At 38.5% G+C, this 22,750-nt stretch overlaps 1 protein-coding gene across 1 annotated transcript in view; it reads left to right on the forward strand.

The window, feature by feature from the left end:
* The window catches only part of COPS6 (COP9 signalosome subunit 6), an 839,183-nt gene that overhangs the window by 110,283 nt on the left and 706,150 nt on the right, over positions 1-22,750 (forward strand). The window lies entirely within an intron of this gene.

Consider the following 22,750-nt stretch of genomic DNA (forward strand, 5'->3'; position numbering starts at 1 on the left):
TAGAGGGGAATCTTCTTCTCAGCCTACTCTTCCTCTGATCCTGGAGTACTTGTCTGATTTGCTTCAGGGTGGTCTTTCATTTTCCTCCATCAAGATCCATGCTTCAGCCATTTCTGCTCATTGTTCTTTTGAGCAACCCATTTTCTCTCATCCCCTGATGAAAATGTTTCTCAGAGGTGCTTGCAACTTAAATCCTCCCAGAAGGATACCTACTCCAGCCTGGGATCTTAATTTTGTTCTAGAGAAACTCACTCTTCCTCCTTTTGAGCCAGCTGCCACTGCAGATTTAAAGTTTCTCTCTTGGAAGACTGCTTTCCTTTTGGCTATAACTTCAGCAAGGAGGGTTTCGGAGCTGCAAGCTTTGATGGCTGTGGAGCCTTTTCTTATTTTCCATGCAGATCATGTCTCTCTGAGAACCAATCCCTCTTTTATGCCTAAGGTGTTTTCTAGCCTGACTCTTAATCAGTCCATACACCTTCCTACTTTCTTTCCTAATCCTCGAAATAGAGTTGAAAGGATCCTACATTCTCTTGATGTGCACAGACAGCTCAGGTTTTACCTGGACAGGACTAAAGACCTTCAGAAATCAGCACAGTCATTGGTCAATTTTGTCCCTGGACCTCAAGGGCAAAGCTATCTCTAAGCAAACCATTTCTAAGCGGATTGCTTATTGTATTACTTTCTGTTATTCCTTGCATGGCACGGTTCTTTCTCAAGGGGTGAGGACCCACTCCACAAGAGCAGCTTCCACTTCTGCAGCCTTTAAGGGGTGTCCCTACTAAAGACATTTTTGAGGCTGCCACATGGTGGCCTGTTCACACTTTCACAAAGCATTGTAATTTGCTTTTGTTTTCTAGAGCCAGGGTAGGGTTTGCCACTGCTGTTCTGCAGGGCATTCTCTCCCATCCTTGATTCTTTTGGTGCCTCCTCCATTTTCTCTGGGCTTTGGTAATCAACCCATTGGTTAGGACTGCAACAGTGAAACACTATGAACATAGTACAGTTGTATACACTTACCATAAATGTAGATGTTCGAGTGTATTCACTGTTGCAGTCCTGGTTTCCCTCCCACCTTCTCTCTTTTTTGGTCCTTTCCTGTTTTCCTTTCCTAAGGTACAGGTTGAATCTGGTTTTATTTGCCAAAGTTTCTTTTGGCTTAAGACTTGTTTACTGGGGACTCCTGACTGTTATGGCAAGAAAGACTGAGGAAGTGACGTCGGCTGCCTCCTTTTGTATCTGATGTCCTGACGTCCTTTACAACCGATGACAGCCAATGTCATATTACTTTTGGTATTCTGGCTGATCAAGGGTTACCGGGAGCCGGATAACCCCATTGGTTAGGACTGAAACAGTGAATACACTCGAACATCTACATTTATGGTAAGTGTACACAAGTGTATTTCACGTAAGATTGTACCGCAAGGTTTGAGGACTGCAAAATTCCCAAATTGTGTCATGCCTGGTGATGAATTAAACCCTCATAGATTTGTACAATGAAACTGGGTTAAATATGATGCGCATTCTAGTAGTCCACTATGGAAAAGAGATTATTAAAGTTAAGGAAAATATAAAAACAATGGATGAACGTATCAAAAGCTATGGTTGTTTCAAAAACTTTACTGAATTTTACAACTGTGTAGAAGCGAAGGCTGACCGACATAAGGCTACTGTAATTTCCAGGAAGCAAACTAAATTAAAAAGAGACATTCTTGCTTACAAATCTAACCAGGCCTATATTACATACGAAGGGTCAGGGGAGAAAGTGGCAGTGAACAATAGTGACACTGGGAATATTAATGTATCATCACAGGTAATCGATAATGACACAATCAACAAGGAAAGGGTGACTTTTAATAACATTATGTCTGGCACAGAAAAGGATAATGACAATACTTCAGCCATACAAAATGCAGGTCCTTCAGTGGACCAAAACAAGAAAAATAGTGAAAACAGGGCTAGTTATGCCCAGGCAGTTACACTAGATGTTCCTCCAGCCGGGCATCACAATGCCCCTTTTCACAAGGACAACTTATCCAACAAACTGCCTACGAAGTGGTACAATTCCACTCTGAGCAAAGGGAAGGGGAAAGGGAAAAGCAGGAAAAGTGGTAAACCAAGAAGGCGTAAAACACTTTGATGTTGACATTCTTAATTTAACAAACATTTCCCTTTCCATTGAATTAGAAAGTGTTTTGAAAAAGGGCTTTTCATTTATTCCTGCTTGTGGTATGAATATAGGCAAACTGTTAATTGATTTCAGATTGTATTTGAGAAAATTAAATTTAAGTTGTATCATGCAAGATGTTTTGAAACAAACTAATCCAATTTTAGATGACAAGACAAGTAATCCTAGCACTTTTAACCCTCTATTACAAACTAGTTTGCAGGTTTTTCAGACTGTATGTGAGAGTGAATTCAGAAGGATCAGTCACCGGGACTATGAAAAAAACCTGTCTACAGAGGAGGATACATGTAAAAAAGATCAAATGCGAAGAAGTTAATCAAAGTTACACAAAAATTGGATGTCACATTATTTGATATGTTCAGCCAGGGTGAAATAGACAACAATAGTTATAATTATTTACAAGTTGAACATTCTAGAATGGCATAATTTTTTGGCATTCCAAAAATCCAGAATAATCAAAAAAAATCCTCCATTTAGGCCAATCATTTCAGCCAAATATTCTAAAACTGAAAATATATCTATTTGGTTAGATTATATTCTCAATCCCATAGTCCAGAAATCTAAATATTATTTAGAGATTCCTGGCATTTGTTAGAAATTTTGAGAGAGAATATAATATTACAGATGGACAGATTTATATTGGTACTTTGGATGTGAAGTCCTTATACACTTCTGTTGACCAAGAAAAGAGTATTGAATACCTCAGAGAGTATTTTACCACAAATACTGATTTTTCTGGTGTAAAAATCAACACTATCTGCTGTTTGATTGATTTGGTTTTGATTAACAATTTTTTTAAATTAAAAAAAATGTTATACAAGCAAGTTTCCGGAGTAGCAATAGGGACAAGGGTAACTCCTGCCTTTGCAAATTTAGTTATGGCCAACTGGGAACTGAAATTTCTAAACCAACATCCAAGTTTCAGTAAAGTACAAATCTATTACAGATATGTAGATGATTTGTTTTTCATATGGACTGGTAACTATGAGGAATTTGTAGATTTGGTTTCGGACTTTAATTCCACTACTGAATTTTTGGAATTCAAAATTAGTGGTTTTGGAGAATCTATCAATTTTTTAGATTTAAATCTAAGTGTAGACCATGAGAGAAAAAAGTTTACAAGTAGAATCTACAGAAAACCAGTATTTGCTAACCAATATCTACATAAAGAAAGTCTACATCCACTACACATGAAAAAGGGAGTTATAAAAGGACAAATCATCAGACTTAGTAGATTAACCTCTGATAACGGCACTTTTCAAAAGGAAGTTTTAACTAGAGGTTACACTCTAGATTGGTTAAAATAGTTAGAAAGTGAAATCATGGCACTAAGAAGGGGGGTTGCCTCACCTATTTTGCACTCTACTGACATTATGTTAATAACACTACAGGTACATTGAAAACTGGAGTTATTAAATGTACAACAGTATTTCATATACCTATAGTTAATGAAATGTGGCACATTAAACACATCATAGAAAACAACTGGAAAATAATTATTGGAAACAAGGAGTTAGTGCAACATTGGGATTGGCACCCAGATTTACGTATAAGAGGGAAACTAACCTCAAGTTAATGTTAGAATCTGGAAAGGACAAGACCATCAGTAGTACCAGAATATGTTGCAATAAAAAGGGCACTTATGCATGTAGTAATTGCAAACAATGTAGGTTTATTAGTAATTCTTCCTTCGTCACTAAGTCACTCAAAAGAAACTTTTTGGGCAAAAAATTATTATAATTGTAACAGTGATTATGTTGTTTATATTGCTACCTGCACGCCATGTGAGGGTTATTACATTGCAAGACTATAAGGAGTTTAAAACTCAGTATATACGAACACAACTTGGCTGTCAAAAAGAAGGATAGAACAAATTCATTAGCTAGGCATGCACTCTTATGTCATGAATTCAAAAAGTTTGAATTTTTTGTTTTAGAGAAGGTTGATAAAGTTTTGTTCAATGGTGATTTAAATAACATACTTGAATGTAAAGATGCATTTTGGCAATTATTCTTGGGTGCAGACAAAGCACCTGGACTAAATGAAGCTATAAATTTAAAATGTTTTTTTTTTTTTAACAAACAGATGACTATCTTAAAGTTTAATTTGTTTAATAAGCTTTTTAAATAACATTAACATAACATTTTTAAGACTACAAGCATACACATAAATGTTTTTTAATTTAATTGTTAATTATATGATGTCATTTCCTGTTAGTACTAGTTTGTGATATAAAAGGAGAGGGTAGGGTTCATTGTATATGTTTCTGAAGACGTTCACAGGATTAAAAGTGAATGAAAGTGCTAAATTTATTGTCCGAGCGTGGTCTTTTGGATTGTGTCACAGGACTGGTTGTTTCTAGTTTTCAGTTGTACACAACTGTACTTTCTACTTCTAGTTGTGGAAAATATCTTGTATGCTTTCAGAAAACATCAACTTACAAAAGTGCACTGGCTGTTATTTTTAAATAAAGCTAAATTATACAGTATTCTATTAAATGCACTGAAGTATTAAGGCTGCTAGGGAAGCTGCTATCTCTTCACTTCTAGTAGTTTTGAACTTACAGAACTGCTTGCCCTCGTACCTTTAAATTTTGCATTTCCCTAGGCAAAGAATCCTTGGAACTCTCAGGATTAATTACTTGCACCTGCTGACAGTTTGTCTCCATGGAAATGTAGTCAGCATTAACAAACAAAAACACTAACAACTCTGCAGATGCATGAAGGAATTTTTGTCTGTTTCACTCAGAACATAATGTACAACTGCCTTCAGCTGCAGACATTTTGACTTCCACTGAAGAAAAACAATCACTGTATGTACAAGAAAATTAGCAGTTGTAATGGCTTTTTTCATTGTCTTATTTTTCAAGCCTATTTGCTTACAAAAACTTGTGTTTATAGATTAGTCATGGGCATTAATCTAGATATTCACATTTGTAAAAATAAAAGAAAACCTCTCATCTTTAAATATAATATAATCTGTGAACTTTTACACCCCACCTCTGTTCCAGAAGCTCAGGATCACTGCATGTTGAATGAAAATTGCTTTTGTCCAGCCTTGTTCTTATTATTGTAAAGCCTGTTTTTCTTACAACTAAAATGTACTTGTTTTCTTGTGATAAAGATATTTAACAATCACTGAAAAGGCTCCCCACCCACACATTTAAAATTTACCTGACTACATACTACACAAAACTGCTTTAGTATATAACATGCAGCATATGCCATGAAAAGTTTTATACAAAAATAAGAACAAAATTATTTTACTTACATTTTTTCCTTTTAGTGTCCTTCTAAATATTAATGACAAACAGAGTTATATGCTGTGCAGTCCATCAATAAGTTTAACAAAGTCAACAAAAGTCTGAGCTTTCTCTGCCACTTTTTCTTGCAAAACCGAATTTCACAAAGGTGATTGATGCTTTATACTCTGAGATTTAAGCACTAATTTCAGTGCTGCTGGTCATCTTCCTGTACATCTCCATTTCCCAAAACCAGGCTGGGGTTCAAGTCCAAGTTACTGCTGATTCTTCTAGTCAACTCCTGTGCTTGTTTCTGCCTTTCATAAATTTTGCTTTGGAATATTGAAAAAGGTTTCACTGACAAAGTGTCTGAACTTTGCTGTCAGAAAGAATGAGAAGCAGAGTCCCTTTCTGTTTGATGCCTCACTTTTTGTTGAATAAACTTTTGTATACACTACTTAGCTTGTTCTATATCACAAAATGTCTTCAATCCTTCAGGGGAAAACAGCTGGATACAGCAGCCTGAATCTCACACCTGCCTGTCAACATTCCCTGTTTGTCGAGATAAATTGCTTTTCTGCCTGGTGTACAGTGATTAATCATTTTTCATAGACACGCTGCAGTTTCAAGTTTTTAATACTTTGCCCTTCTGCCACAGTTTTGTTAGGATAAACTCTTTTTGCTGGTATGATTGCATCTTTACTAGTACAGGTCTTGGCTGCTTTCTCATGGCAAGGTTTGGAGCATACACAAGGTGTGCCTTTTCAGTTAACAAATCCTGCTATGGAATACTAGTCCAGCTGTTTATTTGTATTAATTTTATGAAAGGACAATCTGTTCCTTCCAGTCTGGTACAACGGAAAATCTCAGGTGTGCTGTCTTCTAATTTGATTTTTTGAAACTGCTCATCTTGCGTCTTTATCACATTATCGCATTGTAATAATGTCGAACGGCTACAGTATTGAAACTCCAAGATTGCACTACAGTGAGGAAAGGGCAAATTTTCTGATCCTCACTCTACCACGATCTCACAAAAACCATTTAGCTGAATGGCATTTTCAGTATTGTAGCCGTTCAACATTATTACAATATGAAAATGTGATATAGACCTGCTCATCTTGAGAAGTCTCGTACTTGGCTAGCCTTTTCTTCATTTTCAACCTTTGATTTTTTTTTCCCAGTTTTATCAGTTTATCTCCTTCAGTGTTTCATTTGTTTTAATCAGCTCACTACTTTTGATTTATTATTTCCTCTAAATTACTGGAAGCCATCTCGTATATCAAAGCTGGAGCTTGAACTGCTTTTTTGCTGTAAATGTGCAGGATTCTTTCAAGTTTTACTGTCTTCTCTTCACCTTTTCTAATTGATTTTTTCTCAGGTTCTCTAAATTCCTTCTTTGCTGGCATCCAGATAGTGGACTTAATAGCAAGTAATTGAATTTTACTCAAGCTGGCAAAATTACTAGCTGTTGTCTCGGTTTCTCTTTTCTTACTAGGAGAGCTTAAATTAAGCTGTTGCTCACTGTGCAGCTATCTAGGAAGTCCATGGGGACCCCCTATTGACCCAGACAGCAGTGGTTCTTTCATTTGAAAATGGCCAAGGGCATTTACCACAGGCTTCCTCACAGACTGGACTTGCACACAAAAGACTAGTTGTTTAATGCACCCTAGCCTGAAATCTCTTCAATTAACTGCCTGGATGATAGAATTTTAATACCTTTTAGTCACATATTTTCTGAGGACTTGCAGCAGGTAATAAAGGAAACAGAGTCCTGCTTCTAGGAAAGCCGATATGAATAAGTGGGAAAAAAATTCTAGTTGATGCCTTTGTAAGAACAAGGACCCTTTAAGCTCCAGTTGGCTCCAATTCTACAATATTTGTGTGGAGTAATATCCTCTGGCTGTTCACAATCTTGTATCAAGGTCATCAGTTTCTACTAGTCTGCCCTTAGATCCCCTTTGTGAAGTCAAGACATTTTTGACGGGGGTTTTACAAATTCATCCATCTAGAAAACGGATGGCTCCTTCCTGGCATCTAAATTTTGTCTTGGAAAAACTAATACTGTCTCCATTTGAACCAGCTCACTAGGCTGAATTGAGGTTCTTAATTTGGAAAACAGTGTTACTTAATGCTCTGACCTCTACAAAACTGGTATCTGAGCTACAGACTCTTATGGTAGATCACCATTATCTAATTTTTCATAGGGATAAGGGTATCTTTGAGACGAACGTTTTCCTTTATGCATAAATTGTGTTTTCATAGTTTACATTGAGTCAACATTTTCACATCTCTATCTCTTTTTCCAGATGCATGCTCTGGATGTACACAAGCAGCTCACATACTGTTTTGACAGAAGTAAATCATTCAGGAATTCTGATGAACTATCCAATTAGGACAACCTGTGTCAAAACAAATAATTTCCAGGTGGTTGTTTCAAGCTATTACTTTTTGTTATGCCAACCATAGCAAGTCACTTCAAGGTGGGTGAAGGTGCATTCTGCCAGGGCCTTGGCTTCTTCTGTGGCTTTTTGGAAAGGGTGGATTCTAGAACTATCATAGAAGCAGCAACTTGTTCCTCTGTATATACTTACGTATGTTTAGAAAATAATGCAAACTAGATTATTCTTCCAGATCAAGAGTAGGTTTTGTTGGAGGTGTGAAGGGGAAGAAAGGGGGAACTGGGAACATATTTTCTGGGAGTGTAATAAGTTGACAGATTCCCCTGCAGACTGCTCTGTCAGAGATGCTGGATAAGCAAATTGGTGTAACTAAGAAAATTATTTTTTGAGCTATGAGACAGAATCGGGATTGCCTAGACATAGTAAAACATTGCTGAGCCATTATGGTGGCTGCCAAAAAATCAATTACTAGAAAATGGAAATCAAAGTCTCATCCAACTTTACTAGAAGGTAGTGAAGATAGTAAAGATAGTAACAGAGGTAAAACAACTGGAATTGGGATCTTTAGAAAAGGGTAGGAGCAAATTACATAGAAAAATGGGAATTGTGGGAACAATACATGCAGAGGAGGAACGAGTTTTAAAAGAAGGCAGGATTTGAATGCGCTATGTAATGTTTGACAATGACTGGATAGATTATAAGTAATGTATAATGTTTGCAATTAAAATTATGTCAATATAGTTTGTTTTCATTTGTATAAATGTATGATTGCCTATGTTATGCATGATCATTTATAAAGAGTCTTGCTTACAAAAAAAAAAAAAAAAAGAGGTTATGCTACGACCATTCAGATTTCCTCCTCCCTGAATTCCTAAGATCTGTTAATCTACACATACAGCTTAGGCTACAGGGATAGTGATTTTTAATGATAAACATAGTATAATTGTGTAACCATAACAGTAGATGCTCATATAGATCACTGTTGCAGTAGATGCACCCACCATCCATCTCCTATTTTTATACACTGCCGCCCTCCCCCAGAGTAGACATTTGTATCTGTACAGTCTTTGTGCATGCATATGATGTTTTTTCCTGTTCCTAGCCTTATCGTTTCCTGAGGGCTCTAGCTTCCCTTCCCTTTCTCTGGGGCAGCCTAATCACTGATTTTATGAGGCTGTAAGGTGCAAGGAATGTGCTCTTAAGATTCAGATACTGCTGGATCATCTTATCTTTCGTAGGATATAACCCATGTAGCAAATGCTACTGCAACAGTGGTCTATTTGAACATCTACTGTTTTGGTAAGTATAATTATGCAACTGTACTTTCTCCTTAAAGTGGGAAAAATGTAGTTCATAGGTTCATACTAGGCTATCTGCCCTAGGGCATTTATAAGCCTAGCCAGAGTGTGTTTGGCTTTCGCCACCCATTTTAAATGAATTTTGCTATGCCCTTTTTCGAGGTTAGTATACTGTGCCTCTGTCTAACAGTGACACAGAAGTGATACCTAGGGTAAACCTACTATCTCCCATCCACTCATCAAGATTCCTCTTGAAGAGAGTCAGTGAGGGACTCTGCCTAACCTGGACTGGGATTTTATTCCAGAGTGAAGGGAGCCTCTGGGTTATGAATCTGTCCCTCCAGCATGTCCTATTTATTTTAGTGCTGAGGTTCTAGTCTCTCGAGCGTGTAGCTCGATGGGATTTGGATTTTCTGAGGTGCAGCATGTCCATTAATTCCGGGTTGGACATGGCTTTATACGTCAGGCACAGATCGCCTCTGAGCAGGCAGTATGCCACTAAGTAGAGCTGGAGTTTCTTTAACCGGGCAGCATATGGCATTTGTTTGAGCCCTTTGATCCTCTTGGTGAGGTACTTTTGGGGTCTTTCCAGTTGCTGCAGGTGTCTGGTAAGGTACATCCCAAAAGGGGATTGTACTCAATTATGGGCCTGATGAGGGATGAGTAAAGAGGCACGATGACCTCCCCTGATCTAGATGTGAATCCCTTCATGATTAGGTGGGCTATATAAAATGTTTTTCTAACCACTTTGGCCACGTGGTTGTCAAATGAGAGATTTCTATCAACTTGGGTCCCCAGGTCCCTAATTACTTCTTCCATACTTAATGGATTACCACCTATGTGGTAATTTGTGGGCACTTTGTTTTTGCCAAAGGGGATGATTATACATTTTTTGGCGTTTAGCTTGAGGCCATGACTCTGGCACCATTTGTCTGTTTTTATGAGGCCCTTTTGTAGGATGCTTGTGTCGGCTGGAGAGTCGATTATGGCGCCCAGTTTGTAGTCATCTGCGAACTTGGTCAGCCACAGTCCTTCCGTGTTAGCCTGTACCTCCGAGAAATATATACCGAGCAAGAGAGGTCCCAGGACTGAGCCTTGTGAGATCCACTTGTAACTGGTTTGGAGTCTGACATGGCTCCAGCAATTCTAACCATGTGGGTTCTGTCCTTGAGCCAGTTTGCAACCCATCTAGTGACATAGGGGGTTATATTTAAGCTGGTGAGCTTATCTATAATGCCCGAGTGGGGTATTGTATCGAAGGCTTTTGCAAAGTCCAGGTAGGCTGTGTGGACCACCTTCCCTTCGTCAATGGCTTTGGTGACTGTTTCAAAGAAATCATCCAGGTTTAAGAGGCAGGATCTGCCCTTAAAGCCGAACTGGGTAGGATCCAGTGTCTGTAGGTCCCCAATATCTTTATTTATGAGGTCCATGATGATCCTTTCCATAGCTTTGCAGACCAACCTAGTCAGGCTTATGGGGCGATAGTTTCCAGGATCCCTTGAGGCATCACCTTTGTGGAGAGGGACCACTGTTGCTGTACGCCACTCTTTTTGGGTACATATCCTGTAGTAAGGCTGAGATTGAACAGTAGTTTTATGTTTGGGTTTAGTTCTTCTTGGAGTTCATGTAGGACGCAGCCCGGGACAACGTCTGGTCCCATTGATGCTGTGTTTTTTGCTTTGGAGAGGGCAGCTCTTACCTGAGCATCTGAGATGTCAGGGGGGCAGCACTCTGCTGGGATAGATATTTGCCTTTTTGGTGGGGAACGGGGGGGAGATGTTTGCGCTGAACCTGTCAGCTAGGATGTTGGCAATGTCTGTGGGTTTGGTGTATTTTTTGTCATTTTGGACTAATTCTGAGCATGTTTGGGAATTCCCACCCAGGTTCCTAACATAACTAAAGAAAGCCTTGTGATTATCCTTAGTGTCCTGTGCAATTTTTCTCTCATAGCTGGCCTTAGACGATTTTATGAGTGCCCATAGTTTTTTTGCTAATACTGATCAGAGATGCCTTCCCTTTTTCGGATTTTGCTCTATCATGTAGTAGCTTCTTCCTTCTATTGTATAGTTTGTTTATGGCTGGGGTCCACCAGACAGGACACTTAACTTTGGAGGATTGGGTCTTGGTTTTATTTGGGATTGCATGATCCATGCATTCCTGAAGGTGTTCATAGAATGCATTTATAAAGGATTCTGCGGTCTGGGCCGTATTTTCCACAGGCCCGGGGGCTTTGAAGGATTCCACCTCGATTTTGAGGAGTGTGAAATTTGCTTTAGAGAAGTTTTTCACTGTGGTTTTCTGGGCAGGGGCTGGGGTCGCGATGTGAATATCTAGTGAGATTAGTTTATGTTCTGATCATACCAGTGAGGGATACACTTCTGGTCTGGAGCATTGAGTCCCCATGTTGGTGATGATCAGGTCCAGTATGTTTTCCCCACTTGTGGGAGTGGCAACAAGTTGTTCCATAGCATTTGAGTTTATAAATTCTAGGAACCTTTGGGCTAGGGTGTTGGAGCTAGAGTAATGCTCCCAGTCTATGTTAGGGTAGTTGAAGTCGCCCAATATAATGGTGTTTGGAGAGACCTTCATATTTTCCAGTGTTCTCAGGAAAGCCGAGTGGGGTTCCTGGGTTTGGGAGGGTGGTCTGTAGCAGGCTATAAACTGGAAGGCAGTTTTACCCACTGTTAGTTGCACATGGATAGTCTCTGATGCTTCGTGCTGTGCCACCAACCTGGAGGTGTGGGTATCTTTGACGAATATTGATACTCCCCCTCCTTTTGTGGTTCAGTCCAAGTTTTGGGGCCGAAAAACATGGTATGAGGTATAACCTGGTAGTCCTGGGGTGCTCTTGGGAGCCTTGAACCAGGTTTCTGTTACTGCACAGATATCAATGTTCTCCATGCTAAGGAGAGTTTTGAGTGTGTGCATCTTGAGGTTTAGACTTCTGGCATTGAGTAGCATTACTCTTAGTTTTTTATCCCTTGTGATACCTATGGAGGTGAGTTTCTCTTTTGAGCCTTGCCTAAAAAAGGCACTATGGGGGTGGCAAGAGCCTTTGCCAATATCCGAAAGCCCAGGGGTGACAGGTGCAAACTGTCCCTAGCGAAGCATCGTGGCTTGTCGAGCACGTCATCCCAGGCAGACAGGCATTGGAGCCCCTTTGAATGACACCAATACTTAAGCCAATTGTTGAAATTGATCGTCTTGTCTTCATATTGTGGCATCATTCTTGGTGAGGGTAAGATGCTACTCAAGGTCAGGGTCATACCGGCCTGGGCTACATGCTCAGAGAGCTCCTCTATGTCTCTTTTCATGCAGTCCAGGGAGGTACATCTCAGGTCATTCACACCAACATGGACAATGACTGAGTCACATTTGTACTTGCCTTGGAGTGACCTGAGTGCTTGTGTTATGTGGCAGATCCTAGCACCCGACAGGCAGCTCACCGTGAACTTCTTGTTCAGCCTGGTGAGCGGGACGTCAGTGTGCCTGATGATAGAGTCACCTATTACAAGTGTATCAGGTGTGTTGTTTAGCCTTAAGGGCTGTGACTGTTCGGCACACTGGCTTTGTGAGCTATGTGTTGCACGTGTTTTGTTTTGGGGTAGCGGTTGCTTGGGTGTCTGCTTTGGAGGTCTCTGCTGCTTAGGCAGATTTTTATTTAAAGCCTCCGAGTATGTTTTTGTGTGTTTGTGTTTGGTTTGCTGTTGTGGTAGGTCTATGTGAGACTGGAAGTGTAGTGAGTGTGGTTTCCTTCTCCTCCTGACTGGTTACGCCAGTACTGAGTTGAGAGAGCTTAGCCTCCAGTTTGGTTATATGGTTGCATCTCTCACATGTGTTGGAATTTGTTGGGAGGAGGAGAGGGTTGTCTGTGTACATGAGGCAGTTGTAACATTGCCTCAAGATTCCCAGATTCACCAGCTGGACCGGAGAGGAGATTGACAACTGACCTTTGGACATGCTAGAATAGTATTGGGAATTTATAATTGAAAAAAAGAGCCAATGGGGAACAAAGTAGTCAAGGGGAGTTTGTGAGGGTGCAGTGCTTTTAATTTTTTAGTGCTGACTTATATAATTGATTTAGTGAGCAAGTGCTAGGCTTTAGAGTGGGAATAGGGTGTTTATTATGAGAACTAGATCAGTTCTAAGGGAAAAAGTGAAGAGCAGACTTTGTGGAGCCCAGAATGGTTTACACCCAATTAAGCGGCGCTGCCCGATGCTGCGCTATGCGCAAAATCGCGCAAAGCCGTGCTAAAGCGGGTTTTATACAGGGGGGCTTGAAAGAGCTAGAAATTGGCCCAAAACGGCCAATAGACTACCAGATTCTTGTGCTGGGAACACTCCTCCAGGGATAGATAGGCTGCTCCAAGATCACCACTGCCACTGGTGGACAAAGAAGCCTCCCTTTATCCAAGAAAGGAAATGGGCAACACAGGAACTTTCCAAAAGTCCAGAATACAGCAAAGTCTGTATTTGGACTACTCTAGGTCAGGAAAGATGGGAAACAAGGATATTTTTTTTTTCTTTTTTGCAACAAACAGCAGAAAAATGCAATAAATGTGTAACACAGGCTAGCGCACTTGAGTGTGTAGCCTCAACAGGTAAATGCAACAAACAGGACAAACTTTAAATTACAAGCGCAAAAGCGCGCTAAAGCTGGCTTTAAAGCAGGGGGTTAGAAAGAGATAGGAAATTGCCCAAAACGGCCAATAATACGAATACACAGTAAACGCTGGCTCCCAAAGGTCCACTTCAAAAAGAAATGAAAAACCAAGGTAGAAACACTGGAAGCAGGCCACCACGATTGTAAAGAACAGGTTTATTGTATAGATGAGCGCTTTCGCGTACCCTAAGTACGCTTCATCAGATCCAATAATACATGGGAACTATAGGTTCTATATATACCAAAGAGTCTTCATTCAATCAACAATAAAACAATCAATTATTTAATTATTTAATTAGAGACATTTAAAGTGCTAATGCCTAACCTACATTTGTTAACAAAAATGAAAATGAAAATAAAAGCAAAAATTAAAAGCGAAAGTTAAATGCAACAGTTTAGTACTTGACATTCTATATCTAAATCACATAAATGTAAAAGTATATAAGTTAAACAGAAAAATACTGCTAACATATCTAAATCTAGAAACCTAAAAAATATATAACTTATATGTATTTTTATTTGTATGTTATTATTTGTTTATGTTCTAGATAACTGTAAAAATGATTATAGTCAATTACATGTAAAATAGATGTTAAATCTTTCAAACACCTTTACATAAATATATGACAAGATGAGGTGACAACTGGTATATAATTTACAGACCAATGCTGTTTGTTCGTATAAAACATAAAAGACATAAAAGGTGTGACAGTATATATACATAAAACATATAAACGTAAAATACACTCCTTTCTTTTTAATTGATGTAGTACAGTCTGAATGCCCTGACTAATTAAGAAATCTAACGGAGATTCATAAAAGAAATTAAATAGATGGTACATGAATGTAGTAGCATACTCATTCTATTAAAATTGATATTAATATCTATGCCTATATATAAATGTAAACTTTCTACTGCTTCTATAGTTATCTATTTTATTTGAGACTACGTCCTTTCAAAGAGGCTCTAACACTCACATATTGGTTAAGCCCTGGGGGATGATGTGCTTTGAGTCTCAAGATCCAACTTAATTCATTATTTTCTAAGTCATTGAAACCATCACCTAGCCTTTTATTTGGTGTAATGATCTGTAAAACTCTAAAGGCAAACATGTGTCCTGGATTGTTCATGATATGTTTCGCCAATGCATTTTTAGAGTCACATTTCTTAATATCATAGACATGATCATATATCCTTTCTTTTAAACGTCTGGTTGTCATGCCTATATAAAAAGCTTGACAGAATTGGCAATCAGCTAAATATACCAAATTCATATCTTCACATGTTGCCATTAGTCTTGGTTCAAATTTAAAGGCTATCATAGGATGTATAAAAACTTGTTCTGTGGTGATCATTGCACATATACTACACTTACCACAAGGGAAAGTGCCTGGTCTCTTTATAGTCTCTGATCTATCCCTTTTGTACTCATCCATTCGCTCAACACATAATAGTCTTCTTAAATTCTTACTATTACGATAAACAAAAGTCGGTGTAAGTCCACCTATGTTTGTTATTTCTGGGTCTGTCATAAGTATATGCCAATTCCTATTTATTATGTTCATGATAGCCTTATTGTCACTGGTGTATCGGATGTTAAAACTGACCTTAGATTTACCAAAAACTTTCTTATTGTATCTATGTTGTTTGAATATCATTTCACCAGACCTACACGTTGCTCCTGTGGGTATATAAATTTCCTTAATGGAATGTACCATCTCTGGATTGTATCCTCTATCTATGAACAGGTTCTCTAACAAAATACCTTGTGTATATAATTCACTAGGAATTCTACATAATTTTTTAATCCTAGCAAACTGGCTCTTTACTATATTGCCAAAAACGAATCTGGGATGCATGCTGTTATAGTGTAACAGTGTGTTCTTCCAGCATTCTTTCCTGTAAATAGTTGTACTTAAAGAATGCTGCTTATCCTTAATGATCGTAATGTCTAGAAAATCTATGCTGGTATAAGAATGGTTGATGGTAAACTTCAAAAATGAAGTAGTGGATTCCTTTATCCAAGAAAGGAAATGGGCAACACAGGAACTTTCCAAAAGTCCAGAATACAGCAAAGTCTGTATTTGGACTACTCTAGGTCAGGAAAGATGGGAAACAAGGATATTTTTTTCTTTTTTGCAACAAACAGCAGAAAAATGCAATAAATATGTAACACAGGCTAGCGCACTTGAGTGTGTAGCCTCAACAGGTAAATGCAACAAACAGGACAAACTTTAAATTACAAGCGCAAAAGCTCGCTAAAGCTGGCTTTAAAGCAGGGGGTTAGAAAGAGATAGGAAATGGCCCAAAACGGCCAATAAGCTACAAGTCACTGGGCTGGAACCACTCCTCAAGGGACAGATAGGCTGCTCAGAGCTCCCCACTCTCACTGGTGAACAAAGAAGCTTCCTCCTATCCATATAAGGATATGGGTAACAGAGGAACTATGACACAGCCCAGAGATCAGCAATACCTGAAGACTGGACTATTCTAGTTCAGTAAAGGTGGGAAACAAGGATTTTTTTTTTTTTTTACAAAGTAGCAGAAATTAAGTACAGAAACACAGTAAATGCTTTAATTCGGCTAGCGCACTTGAGTGTGTAGCCTACCAGTTAAACTAAGCAAAAACAAACTTTAAAAGTGCAAAAAAAACTCCGAAATACAGGCAGGAATGCAATAAAACAACTTTGCAGAGCTTATTTAGTTAAAGAAACAGAGAAGTCAATATATACAGAAAAGCAGCTAAAACACACAAACACTTCAGATGCAGTGCAACCTAGAGCACTTGAGTTGTAGCAATATTAAGGCAATTACAGTTATAATAAATGCTCTGAAATCTACTCTATAATTCCAAAATGTTTGAGAAGCACAGTTGGAACACAAGGAGGTTCAGGCAAAAAAAAAAAGTGTTTTTTTTTTTTTTTTTTTTTTTTAAGGGAAAAAGGAGAAACAGAAGGCCTTATCAAATGTTCTCTCTGTACTAGGTAGAATGAGCTAATGACACTAGACTGGGAGGAGTGTCACAAGTCAGATTTACAGTAGGGGCGGGCAACTGCAAAGCCACCAAGTATAAGAGCAAGACACCAACTGGGCGGAAAGGTGGGGACAATGGCCTACAGCCAGTAGCACTAGAGAAAGCCAGAAACAGATAAAGATTTGTAAAGATACAGAATGCTTTTAACTGCAGACAAATCAGTTACTTGTGCAGATTAGTTAATAGCAATAAAATACACTCGAAGACTAAAAAGCAGACAATAAAAGTGCTATATATTAATTGTTAAAAACAATAATCTGTATAAATAATCGAAAAAAAAAAACAGGATACTTATATATCTCAGCTAACAGCTGCGGTCAACAACTCTTATCTACTCTGCTCAGTGGGTATACACAGAAACCCTATCAAAGTTAGGGCAAGAACAACGTTTTTTTTTACAAGAACACAAAAGAACCAGCCCCCACTCAGCAGACTATTAACGCAATATAGCCAAGTTAAAGAGAGGCTTCAGCTAGAAACAATAGCCTACAGCCAGTAGCACTAGAGAAAGCCACAAACAGATAAAGATTTGTAAAGATACAGAATGCTTTTAACTGCAGAAAAATCAGTTACTTGTGCAGATTAGTTAATAGCAATAAAATACACTCGAAGACTAAAAAGCAGACAATAAAAGTGCTATATATTAATTGTTAAAAACGATAATCTGTATAAATAATCGAAAAAAAAACAGGATACTTGTATATCTCAGCTAACAGCTGTGGTCAACAACTCTTATCCACTCTGCTCAGTGTGTATTTTGCTGTATAAATAATCGAAAAAATACAGGATACTTGTATATCTCAGCTAACAGCTGCGGTCAACAACTCTTATCCACTCTGCTCAGTGTGTAGTTTGCTGAGATGGTTGCATTGACTTGTAATGTGAACTTAAACTGTCTGTTGCAGGGATGGATATAGTAAATTTAGTGTCTGAATCAGTAGAGACTTTGTTTATTTTTAGTGGCTGTGAAATGTTAAACATCTAGCAGCCTTCATGCATCCCTGCATTTCTGATCCTCTTCCAGAAAAATCAGGTTGAAGCAGTGACAAACCAAATTGCAAATATTTTGACAAAGGAAATACTATTTAAAAGTACAACATCAATATTGTATTACAATGCAAAAAAAATTAAATTTTTATGTCTGTAAATATTCATATCTTGAAATCCATACAAGCTAGACATCTAGTGGGTTAACCGTTTAAAATGTCTGGACATGCTAGAGTGAGTCCCGAAACACACAAACTGAATAGCTGAAAAAATGGACTTAAATATACTAAGTCTGAGATGCCATTTCTTGGAATATTCCCTTTTCGCCGAGGAATGGCATTCTCAGAGTTGGTATTTATAAGGTTGGGGGTAGGGAGCTTGCTGCCTCTCCCCCTGCAAAAAAAAAAAAGTTTTAAGGAGAAGAGCAATTTTTGATATTCTGTTTTCCTCTACTTTGCCTTTTTTTTAACCTGACACTCAACATTTTGAGTGCTGACATTTCAATAGAGTGCCCATCTAGCATTAGTGGCACTTTTTGGGTTGCCTGAGTCAAAGTTAGGAGTTTATCCCTCTGACATGAAGTCAACTGCTTTAAGTATTATTAATGTAAATGCAGAAATAGTGCACATCTTCCTACTAACAGATAGGAATTAGCAAATTCTTCGATGTACTGCAGTTTCCATGGGCAGTGTATTTTTCTGACTTCCATTGTCACGTTTTCACATGGTAGGCTTCAAAGCATGCCTGTCATGGTTATGAAGATATAAGTAATAAGTAATGAGTAACAATGAATGGTTAATATATATATTGCAATGTATTCTACATAAACGGCCTTGGTGTCATTCTCACACTGTTGCATGTTACCTGTATCTAAATGCAAGTCACTCCGTCAGTATACTTGTCCCAGAATGATGTCATGATCTGATAAAGAACTGTGGATGTCTAGTGGAAATACACCAAAATGTGCTGTAAGTAATAAGTAAAGGTCTGCAAGGATTTTGTTGCAGTGATAGACATTTTATATGGTGGGTTTCTCGTTTCTCACATTATCCATGCAGTAGCATTAATACATTACTACTGTTAACCTCTTTGGTACTGGGAAATCATTTTCTTGTTTGAACAGTTTTCCACCAGAGGTGTTAGACTAATTCTGGCACCAACGTATACATGTGTCTTTGTGTACTGCTGGGAGATGAAGCTTATTTTTAGGTAGAAATCCTTTTGTGGCAGAATATTACTTTTATACATGTTGCATTGACTTCTGTATCATGTGGCAGATAAATGTAATTTATTGCATGTTATTGCATCATATAAATCACACTGTACACAATGTCACATTGAATGTCTTAATGACCAGCGTAGTTATTTTTCTGTGTGTTTAAGATGATTAGCACATTAGTTCCTCGGCTGCATAATAAGCAGGAGAATTAATGTACCTATTTCAAATTTTAACAGTGGGCATCTAGCTGCTTTAAAGTGCAGTATTCCAAAATCAGAAATGATAGGAGCTTCTAGGAGTAGTAGTAGTGTAAAAGGGGTATTGTATCAATAGCCAGCACTGACGGTGAGGATTTTTGTACATCATAGGTATAATGAGGATCAGCTTTTGGCCGTGTTTGAAACAGTTCCTATATTTTTATTTAACTATTTTTTCCCCCCGTTTGTTAACTAAGTGGCTTGTCCAGCAGACCCTTTTCAGCCATGATCCATATTCTCAGAATGAGCAAGAATAGGTTCACAATATGTTAATGACTGTGAACCATTTACATAGAGCTGTAGCACATCAGCTTATCTACATTCATTTTATTGGAATAGGTACTGTTTTAACCTTGTTGTAAAACTCTTTAGGGTCTGCTGATTCTGTAGGTTGGTAGGTACTAGATTTCATAAGTCAGGGCAAGACTTAGAAAATGACTGATCATTATCATCTATGGTCTGTTGAATAAGGGGACTTCATTGTTCGCATTATATTCCCCATTTATAGGAGTCAAGGGAAGGAAACGTCAATCTTATTTCTTTAAGAAAAAATTGACTGCAGTTGCCGGAACAGTACAAAGAAGTTGTAATGTCAGATATTACTAACATTTGATATTGTTTTGATACTTACGCAGGATGCGCTGACACAATTGGAATGGAGAATGAGATTGTTGTAAGATGTGGTGGTAATGGATGCTTCTTTCTCCAGCTGTTGTGTAGAACATTTGAAAACATCAGTCACTACTGATGTCATTGGGACAGACACAGTAGCCTAGGAGGACCTAGCATTGCGATATTGTGCTTGGTAATGTAATGCAGCTACAGATCCCAGCATGTTTCTGTTAAGGTTCACACTGATGAAGTGTTTACCATTTGCAGCACTTGTTTGCCAGCAGCATATGTATATTAGTGTACATATCGGCAATGAATGTTTTATTTGGTAAAGACTACTTTAAGGGGAAGGATTTATGGATTTTGGTACACAGTTAATAGAATGGATATGAATAGAAATACTGTAGCTAAGCATTGTTTTGAGACCCACATTAATTTTTATGTTTTGCATGTTTGCAAGGTTATGCTTAGAGGAGGTGACTAAAAAAGCTGAGTGCTGTGCAGATTTCAAACTCTCGATACTTAGCCTTGTCTATACGAGTGTTTTAGTCTGAAGCCTTATTTTAAACATAGAAATATTTGTTATTTAAGTTCACTGATAAATGCTGTCCTTGTTGGTGACAGCCTGTGTATAGCCACCCTGTTAAGCTTCTGTTCATAAATGGGTTCTTTGCCTGATACCAGATCAGTCTTTCCAGCTTTTTTATTAGCTTCTGAATGAATAGTTTGCTATGTATTTTCTTTGCTGTCTCAGCTTGCATTTGGAGTTAGTTTCACTGATTGCTTGTGCCACTAAATATTGCTTTGTTTATTAGTCATTTTAGCTGCTTTTTAAAATATTTTTAATTCAGTTTATGGTTTGTTTTAGGCCTTACATTTCCATTTATTGGGATTTATTACAGGGTATTTGTGAAGCTACAGCTAGAGAGTGTGCAGTATCCGTTTGAAAACAGAGACCCAAACTGCCCACAACAGGCTAAATTAAGAATAACATCTGCATATTTCTTTTGCTACAGCTGGAACTTATTGTGGTAGCTGAATGGGTTTTCCGAGCCCATTGAAGTCCCAGTGGCTGGATAATGACCATTAGAAGAAAATTATTTCAGTATGTTCAAATTTATGGAATAAGTTTTTATGTTTTACAAACTAATAAAGGGAAACAGAACTTCACTCCTGCCCTAATTGTAGAAGTAGGTACTGAAGCATTTAAATAGCAGTTGAAGGAGAAAATGTTGTTTATAGTATGAGAAATGAGACTGGATACATATGCCTTGGATAATGAGGGTGAGGTGCGATACACAGCTCTGTGGCTAAGTTATATGTGCTTATGGCAGTAAACCTGCATTCTTGGGGTTTTTTGGAATCTGCTGTTGATGTTTTTCTTTTCCAAAGCAATAGTATTTATAAAACATAATCTGTGTCAGTTTTCATGTCCTATTGAATGCTTCCCCACACGTTATTCTGTTGTTGGAAGGCTGTGGTTGCACCTGCTCCCCGCTCCTGTGTTTGAGATTGCTGTGTTCCTAAACATTATGATAGGTGTATTTCAGAGAGATGTTTCTCATTCCTAAGTCTTTTTTGCACAGGATCTAGTATTTAGCTATGTTATATTTATTAACAAATGTGCCTGGCAGAGAATGATGCGTTATGCTGAAGTGTGCCTGCCTACTCCAGTTCCCGTTATGCAGCTGTTCTTCCACTGCTGCTTTCTCCATCTATTCCAGGCATCCTTGAACCTTCTTTTTAATGTACTGCCATTTGACTCTAGTAATGTGTTTTGAAGGCCTTGTCACCCTCTCAGTGAATTCATGATGTTATGTAGTCCTACCTCGCCTACATTCTTACCCGGGGGTACAGAGCCGAATATCGGCTCTGACTCGGCCAAACTTTTCTAGCTCGAAGTTTTCTATTGGCTGGGCTAAGCGGGTATCCCATGGTGCACTGCTCCATATCCCCAGATCTCATTTGCCGCTCATGTAGCTCGGATGTGGTCTCGCTCTTGGCTGTGGCTAAGTACCTTTTTTCTTGTCTTGAGAAAATGTATTTCTCTGAAAGAAAAAGCTATTTTCATAGCTATTGTCCTTAGTGTTGTTTAGCTTTTTGGTAGTGTGCGTGTTTGTAGTATCCTGATAACTGTTCCCTCTGGCTAGGCCCATTTCAGTTAGAGGACCTAGTTCTTTCCTTCTGTCTGTCAAACCTTTTAAATTAGAGGTTTGATTGTCGTTCTCCAACCCTTGTAGTCATTAACCGTTTTAGTTAAGAGGTTTTTGGCATAGTTGGTCTTAGTGTGTATCTCTAGAGTGTGTGTACATTTCAACCTTATCTGATTCCCGCATTTTTTGTGGTGTTGAGTGTCTGTGAGTTTTCCTGTCAGATTTTTTCTTAGGTCGCATTGTTGGGTTTTGTCTGGTGGTTATGTCTAAGACTCCAAAGAGCAAAAACCTTCCGGTTTCAAAAAGTGCTCAAAATGTGGGTACAAAATGTCCATCACCAATGGGCATTCTATTTGTGTCAGTTGCCTGGGAACCATTCATCTGCAGGAGTCCTGCAGTTTTTGCCATGCATTCAGTCCCAGAGTGCTCCAAGAGAGAAAGAATAAGCTGATCCTAAAGGGACTTTTAAAAATCTCTTTCGAAGAGGTCTTAGATTCTTCTCCCAGCGCTAAGTCTAAATCATCTAAGTCTAAAGAGAGATCTCCGGCTCCATTAGTTTCATCGGAGCCTCCGGAGAAAGTCACTAAAATTGCATCGACCTCCTCGGCTCCACTGTCCTCGGGGCAGCAGGAAGTGTCGGTGGTGATGGAACCGGTGTCGGCTCCGGTTATATTGGAACCTCTTTGGAGCCGATCGCCCAG

The sequence above is a fragment of the Protopterus annectens genome, chromosome 7.part0 (genome assembly GCF_019279795.1).
Source record: "Protopterus annectens isolate FY-2018-M chromosome 7.part0, PAN1.0, whole genome shotgun sequence".
Classification (NCBI taxonomy): domain Eukaryota; kingdom Metazoa; phylum Chordata; order Ceratodontiformes; family Protopteridae; genus Protopterus; species Protopterus annectens.